This window comes from Chanos chanos, chromosome 13 (assembly GCF_902362185.1).
Source record: "Chanos chanos chromosome 13, fChaCha1.1, whole genome shotgun sequence".
Classification (NCBI taxonomy): Eukaryota; Metazoa; Chordata; class Actinopteri; order Gonorynchiformes; family Chanidae; genus Chanos; species Chanos chanos.
The window spans coordinates 11,879,814-11,887,043 of NC_044507.1; the positions used below are offsets into that span (position 1 = coordinate 11,879,814).

Below are 7,230 nucleotides of genomic sequence, written 5' to 3' on the forward strand. Positions count from 1 at the left end.
TCTCTCTCTCTCTCTCTCTCTCTCTCTCTCTCTCTCTCTCTGTTGTGGCCTGGTGCTGTGGCTGCTTGTAGACAGATTGTTATGTAGGTTGCTTTCCTGCAGAATAACCCTAGGGATGTTCCTCTGTATGTTTCATCTCTCAGTTATCTGGAGAGATTAATCTGGAAGCAAAACATTGTCTCATGATAATGATCAAATGCATGCAGTGAACGCCACAGACAGTGTGCTTCTATCCCCAATGCTGTAAACACAAGTTTAGTATCTGTTATGAAACCTCATATGATTGTCAGAGAGTCACAAATGCGCATGTACACACACACACACACACACACACACACACACACACACACACACATTCACTCACACACGTATATGACCCTGCACATAAACACACAACCCTACAAATACAAGGCTGAACACATGCTTCCTTCAATAATCCTGTGTCTCACTGGAGTTTTGGTCTTTATTGAAAATGTTTGGATGTCTTTGCAGTATGAGTATAATTCCTCATTTATGAGAACCATGAGCTTTTTTTCTGGTGGGTGCTTTCAATAACTAGGCAGCTTTTCTTATCTGCAATGCTACACACACAAAAAAAAGAATTTTTACTGAACATTTTACAGTACTTTCCTTTTTTTGTGAATGATGAATACATACTTTCTTAGACATTTAACATTTTCCCTGCAGAAAAATGGATTTTGTACAAACTCGTACATGTAACACAGATTTTACATGTAATGTAAAAATAAAAACTACAGTAATTTACCTCAAGACAAAAAAATGTGTATTGTTTTAGGATTTTAGGATTTGAGTGCCATATACTCAACCTTTTTATTACAGGTAAAACCTTTTTTAAATAATCTAAACTTTAATTTAAACTTTCACCCAAAGGAAACAAGCAGTTTCTGTTAATTAGTAATTTTCGTAACTCTCTCACTTACTGTAAATTACTGTCATATTATGGTTTTGACATGTTAACTGAATCTAAGGCATTTTACTGTAAATTTATGGTTTTTCAGTTGGCATCCTGGCTGCCTAGCTTTTGACAGTTTTTTATTAATTTTTTACGGGGTATTTCTGCGAACCATACATAAGGAACAAAGGCTGAAAACACAACTGTTGTCTCTCACATCACAGTGTGGTCTACTTTAGCAATAGCTCCCCTACTGATGAATTTGGTGATGTATTTAGTATTGTTTTTGAGTTTCTCCATACACGCAAACCCTCCATTTAGAGCTCACAAAGATATAATTATGAGTCATAAACAAGATGTATTTGGGTTGCCATATCCTCTTTGTGTTGTTGAGAGATTTTAGAAAACAGTGCTGTTAATGTAGTGTTACCGTAGATGGGTTTTTGAATTTCTTTGTACATACGTTATTCCATTTCAAATCACACCAGAATATAGTTATGATTTATAAATAAGGTAGATTTGGGTTGCAACATCCTCACTGTATTCTTTGGAGATTTCAGGATACAATGTTGTTAATATTATGTTTCTACAGATGGAAGTGAAATGATGTAAGTTCAGGAATGTAGAGAGATGTTGTGGTACATTATGCACAATGACAGAGAGAGAGAGGGAGAGAGAACAAATGAAATACAATGCGAATACAATGAGGGAGAAAGAAAGAAAGAAAAAGAGAAAAAGAGAAAGAGAGAGAAAGAGAGAGAAAATAAGTGAAAAATTATGTGAATGGAATGAAAGAGAAAGAGAAAGAGCAAGAGAGAGAGAGGGAAAGAGAGAGAGAGAGAGAGCGAGAGAGAGAGAGAGAGAGAGAGAGAGAGAGAGAGAGAGAGAGAGTGAGAGAGAGGGGGGGGCGAGGGCTTGGACCGTAGAGGGATATGGAGATAGAGGTTAATTGAGAGAGAAGGCTGAGGGCCCCTGACAGCAGTGCGTGTGTTTAAAGGAGGCTGCTGTGACACAGGGAGGGGAGCAGACAGCTGTCAGAGGAGATCCCCGTTTGTCTGTTTGAAACCCAAGTAATTAACCACCCCTCAGATACAGACAGAGAGAGAGAGAGAGAGAGAGAGAGAGAGAGAGAGAGAGGAAGAGTGAGTGTAAAAATGTTAATGCAATCTAGCTGTGCAGCAGCTGCTTTTCCTTGGGGTTTAGAATGAGACTGTGAGGCAGCCATGCTGTGTCGTATGTCTGTCTGCTCTCCCCCAAAGGGCTCTCACACCCTACTTAGAGGAAAAGAAGGAGGGAGAAAGTGAGGGAGAGAGAGAAGGAAAGAGAGAAAGTCTCTCTCTGAGAATCCACCCCGCAGTGGAGGCATTTCTCCAGCGTCAGTTTAACTGCCTTGATACCCACGGGCGCAGGCGCTGAGTGCATGTCAGTCAAATCCCTGATTACCAGGAGTCTGTCTCATGTAACATTAAAAAATTATTCAATAAAATAATTCATACATATGCGCCATAAAACTGAAAATGCTTGTTATGTGGACAAGCAAACCAACCAAAAGATATTTTCATCATCACTTTAAACCATGCTTCTGTTTTTATAATTAGGCAGTTTATGAACTTATTACATCATATTAGTGATGAGATGTTATTATCCAGGTAATGATTTAGAGTCTGCTGATTGCGCTGTCCATGGGTATATTTTATTTATTGCTGAAGTGGATAACTTAAGCATATCATCATTTCTTCTCTGTTTCACGCTGCCCCTCAGAGTGCAAAAGCATCTTAAATTTTAACTGAAATCGCAATCAGAATTACAATCAGAATCACAATCAAAATCAAGTTTACTGCTGAGTGCCTTCCCACCAACAATTTTCATGAGAATGTGCATGTGACAGCGAGCGTTGAGAGCATAGTACACAGTGTAGCAGGCATTTGTGCTTTGCTTTACATGTTTTTTCTGCTTTTGAAAGAGTGTATTTGGTGTGATGTGTTAAAAACAAGCCACACTGTTTACACTGCATTTTCAAGAAGTATATGTTCAAATCATAATTGTAATACTAACAACAATCCAAAGAATATAGTATAAACAGGAGTAATATAATAACAATCAAATGGAGTTACCACAGGGGGTGCTTGTTTAAATATGACCAACATTTTAACTCTGGGAGACTAGAAGTTATTTGTAGAGTGTTTGCTTCTGCTGTTTCAGCACAGACTTAAAAGACAATTACGCTCCCTTAGTGGATTGTACTGTTTGTTTATTCATTTTTACTTCATTAAATTTTTGATAGAGATGTGAGCTACTTTCATATGCCACACTTCAAATGACTGGACTGAAGGGGCCTTTTCCAAATGGTCACAAGATAAACAGGCTTATCTAGGTACTTCTTTCACTCAGTCTCAGTAATGAACACACATCCCTGTTACCTGTCATAACCATAACCATAATAATGGATGTCTCACTGTTTTCATGTTCCATTGTCTATAAAACTCATAGATAGATGCACCGTAGCTTCACTATGGTATCACCATGGCGGCAGACAGCGTCTGTACATGTCAATAGTTCAATATGCAAAAGAGGAACTTCTCAATAGTCAAAGGAGACAATGACTGACAGCCTGGGGTGGTTTTGAGAAAGCGCCATTGTTTGGTTTTCATAGTGTTTGAAATGTGGAAATGTGTTTTTGGGGGAGAAGCACTCAAGTTCCACAGAAGATGCACACGCACGCACGCACATACACGCACAGACACACACACACACACACAAACACACACAAACCAGAGATAGAATGGGCCACTTCTTCCCATCACTCAGCTCAAGTGTCTCCCAAGGTCTGCCTAGCAGAGTGCATGTTCTTTCAAAACTAAATCAAGTAACACACAGCAAGCTATTTCTGTTATTGTGCTTGTAGAAAATATAGGAAACACTATTTCAACCAACATTTAAATCAGAAGACATGCCATTTTATAAAAGTGCCTCCAATCACACTAACAATTTGAATGGTTCTGAGTTTGAGACATCAAAACAACCTCAGAGGAGAGCGGAGGATTCTCCACACTGGCGGTATTAAAACACGATATTTCCTCTTTCTTTTGGTCTATGTCTGCTTGTTTTGAGAGAACTTAGACTTCATAATTGAAAGTTCAATAATTGCTTTGCAATCTAATCAAGCTCCCTTCACTTAAAAAAAAAATGTCTATAATTTCCAATCTGTAAACGGAGTTTTCAATTTCTAATCTCTCTGGTGTAGTTAATAACCACTATAATGAAAACCTCGTCTGAACAACATCCTAGTCTCCCAGAGCGTTCCAGACTTGGTACCGCTGTGCTCCAGAGTGCAGATTTGCCATTTAAACTGTTCAACTGTCAGGGCATCTTGGAATCGCATGCTTGCGTTTGACACGTTTTTTTGTCAAAACAGTCATTCTTTCTGTGCTCTGAAAGAAAAGGGGGATGTACTGTTTTGCTGTAGATGATGCTTTTTTGTCTGATTGAACTGTGTTATTACGCTGTGTGATACTGCGTCTCTGAGAAAATAGCTGAAGGAGCATTAAACCCCAGTGGAGCTCCCAGGATTCCACAGCTCACAGCTCAACCAGCCTGAGAATTTAGCAAGAGAGAATCTCTGACACTTTTAATTTTACAGGAGACAGTGAACAAGCTGATTGTGTGTGTGTGTGTGTGTGTATGTGTGTGTGTGAGAGAGAGAGAGAGGGAGACAGAGAAGGAGAGAATACAGGAATGTTTCATTTTATGCCACATAAATATGAAATTTAATCCTTGTCATCCGAGTTCAGAGGGGGATTTTGCATACATCCAATTAAAAGTCAGGAACACCACTGATTTTGTGAGACTTAGCACCCTGAAAAATGAAGATATGCTCTATCCATCAGTACACATTCAGCTTCTCAGCATGAGGCGTCATTTAAATGTACAGACACTCTCATTCTCATACCTTTTCCTTCACATTTTGTATATTCCGTGACAGTTCGTTTTTTTTTCTTCTTCTCCAGAAGTCCTACTCTGATTACTGAACAAAGAGGCCAAATGAGGCTATGCTGCTATCTGTATGTTCTGTTCGATAGGTGAAACTCTATTGTTCGGCTTATCATGCTTATACATGCTGTCACGTAGAGAGATGCTGAAATGTTTTGTGGTTGATATGGAGAATGGTCCATGGCATTCTGTTTGTCAAAGGAGAGTAGATTCAGTTGTGTTAAGATCTTGGCTGTTTAAGGTGCATGAATCTTGGACTTCTTGGCCCTCAGGTGGGGTTTGGGGAGAGACCAAGTGACACAAATACAGACATAAAGACCCAGACACACACACACACACACACACACACACACACACTCACAAAGCTGTGACAGCTCCTTGCTATGTGAATGGAGATGACCTGGGAATGTAGAGACACAACCATTTTGCAGCATTCAGGCTTGAGATGAATCGAAGACCATATAGCCATTTAATTCACCAATCAATTCATCTGATGCCCCTCTGCATACAGCAAAAAATATTGATGACATTAGAAAATAGTAAAAATAATATTGATAGACAAAACACAATTCAATTTGGAAGATAAATTAAATAAAAAAAAGTTAATTAATTAAAAGCACAGTCAGTAAGTTAGTACTACATTCAGAAATACAATCAGTATTTACATGCAACCCCTTGATCTCCGTAGCACAACTGTCAATGTGTCACAGAGAATAGTCGAGAATTGGAGAGTCTTGTGTGGAGACGAGCTTATGTGTTTATGTGTTTGCGAGACAGAGAGAGAGAGAGAGAGAGAGAGAGAGTGAACAAATAAATGAGTGAGTGAGTGAGTGAGTGAGTGAGTGAGTGAGTGAGTGAGTGAGTGGATGAGCAATTGCTGTGGATTTGTATGTTTTCTCTCTGGCTCTGTATGTTTGGGTGTGTTATGAATTTCCATTAGTAGCGAAGACCTGTTGACCCAGAGCAAATGGAAACTTGTCTGTCTCATATTCAGCATGAGGAGAACTGTCAGTTCGCATCTGTGTAAATAACACATAAACGCATCCACACTCCGTCCATGCAATGCATGGCAACATCAGCTGCAAAAATACTGCTCATCATAAAAATTGTGTAACACACTAAACACTTCTGAAGCTTTGATGTACAGATTGAGGATGAATGTTTTACTCCACACGTTACCACACCTTTACACCAGCGAATATGCCAGAAAACTTCCATCCATACTTGTTCTTAAGCATGTACGGAATAGAGACTACATATGTTCATTCATTCTGTAGACTCAAATAGACTAAAAAAACTCAAATTTCTCTGTGAATTGTTTCCAAAGACCAAAGAAAGACAAAGCTTTCCACTGGAGATTTGGAATGTGCATGTGTGTGTGCGTGCGTGCGTGTGTGTGTGTGTGTGCGTGCGTGTGTGCGTATGAAAACCATTTTATAACAGGGCCAATCGGGCTCATTTTTCGGAGAATGCAACATTTCAGAACAAGCAAAAGGGAAGCAATTACTCTCCAGTGCTGAGTAATGCAGTCAGGCTTTCTGAAGGAACCATCAGCCATTGTGATGAGCTGACTCCTGTGGCAGTGAGTTCTGCTTTGATGAATTAATCATGGCATTTATTGAATGTGATCTGCATTTTCTCCTTTGCTCCCTGTCGGAAGTTCTGTGTTTAATCTCTGTTTGGTGGGAGAACACTACCTTCGGTTGACAGGTTGGATTGGCTCTGAAGTCTAGTGTCTTTTCTCTAGTGGAGTTGCTTTCATTATATTGTTTGTGAGTGTGTATGTGTGTGTGTTTATGTGTGTAATGAAGAGAGAGAAAGAGAGATAGCAGCTCAAACATGCGGTCACCGTCATTTTCATAAGTGGTGACTTCTGTGCTCAGTTTGAATTTAGACAAGGGTGACAGAGAGAGAGAGAGAGAGAGAGAAAGAGCGCTGATGGGGTGAGAAAGATAGCAATCTTCTCCAAACATTACGCTTCAGCAGACTCTCAGCTGGACAACATTCTCTCTCATTTCTCACGTCTCAGGCTTTTCACTCTCTCTCTCTCTCTCTCTCTCTCTCTCTCTCTTTCTCTCTGTCTCTCTTTCTCTCTCTCTGTCTTTCTGTTACTTGCTCACTGAGCAGTTTAGATGTCCTATGTACACTCATCCATGAGTCACTAACGCTCCACTGAAGTGCTCTGAAGCTACAGAATAATGGAATAGAGGAAAAAGAATAAAAGAGACAGGATATGGAAGGAACTGGGGAGGGGGGGGGGTGAGTTAGAAAAGTGGGCCGTACGAAGGGACTTAATTTAAGTCTATTCTAAATTAAATTGAGGCCAT

General features: G+C 39.7%; 1 protein-coding gene across 1 annotated transcript in view; it reads left to right on the forward strand.

The window, feature by feature from the left end:
• Window positions 1-7,230, forward strand: part of mgat5b (alpha-1,6-mannosylglycoprotein 6-beta-N-acetylglucosaminyltransferase B) — a 39,017-nt gene that overhangs the window by 22,367 nt on the left and 9,420 nt on the right. The gene's annotated exons all lie outside the window — the stretch shown is intronic.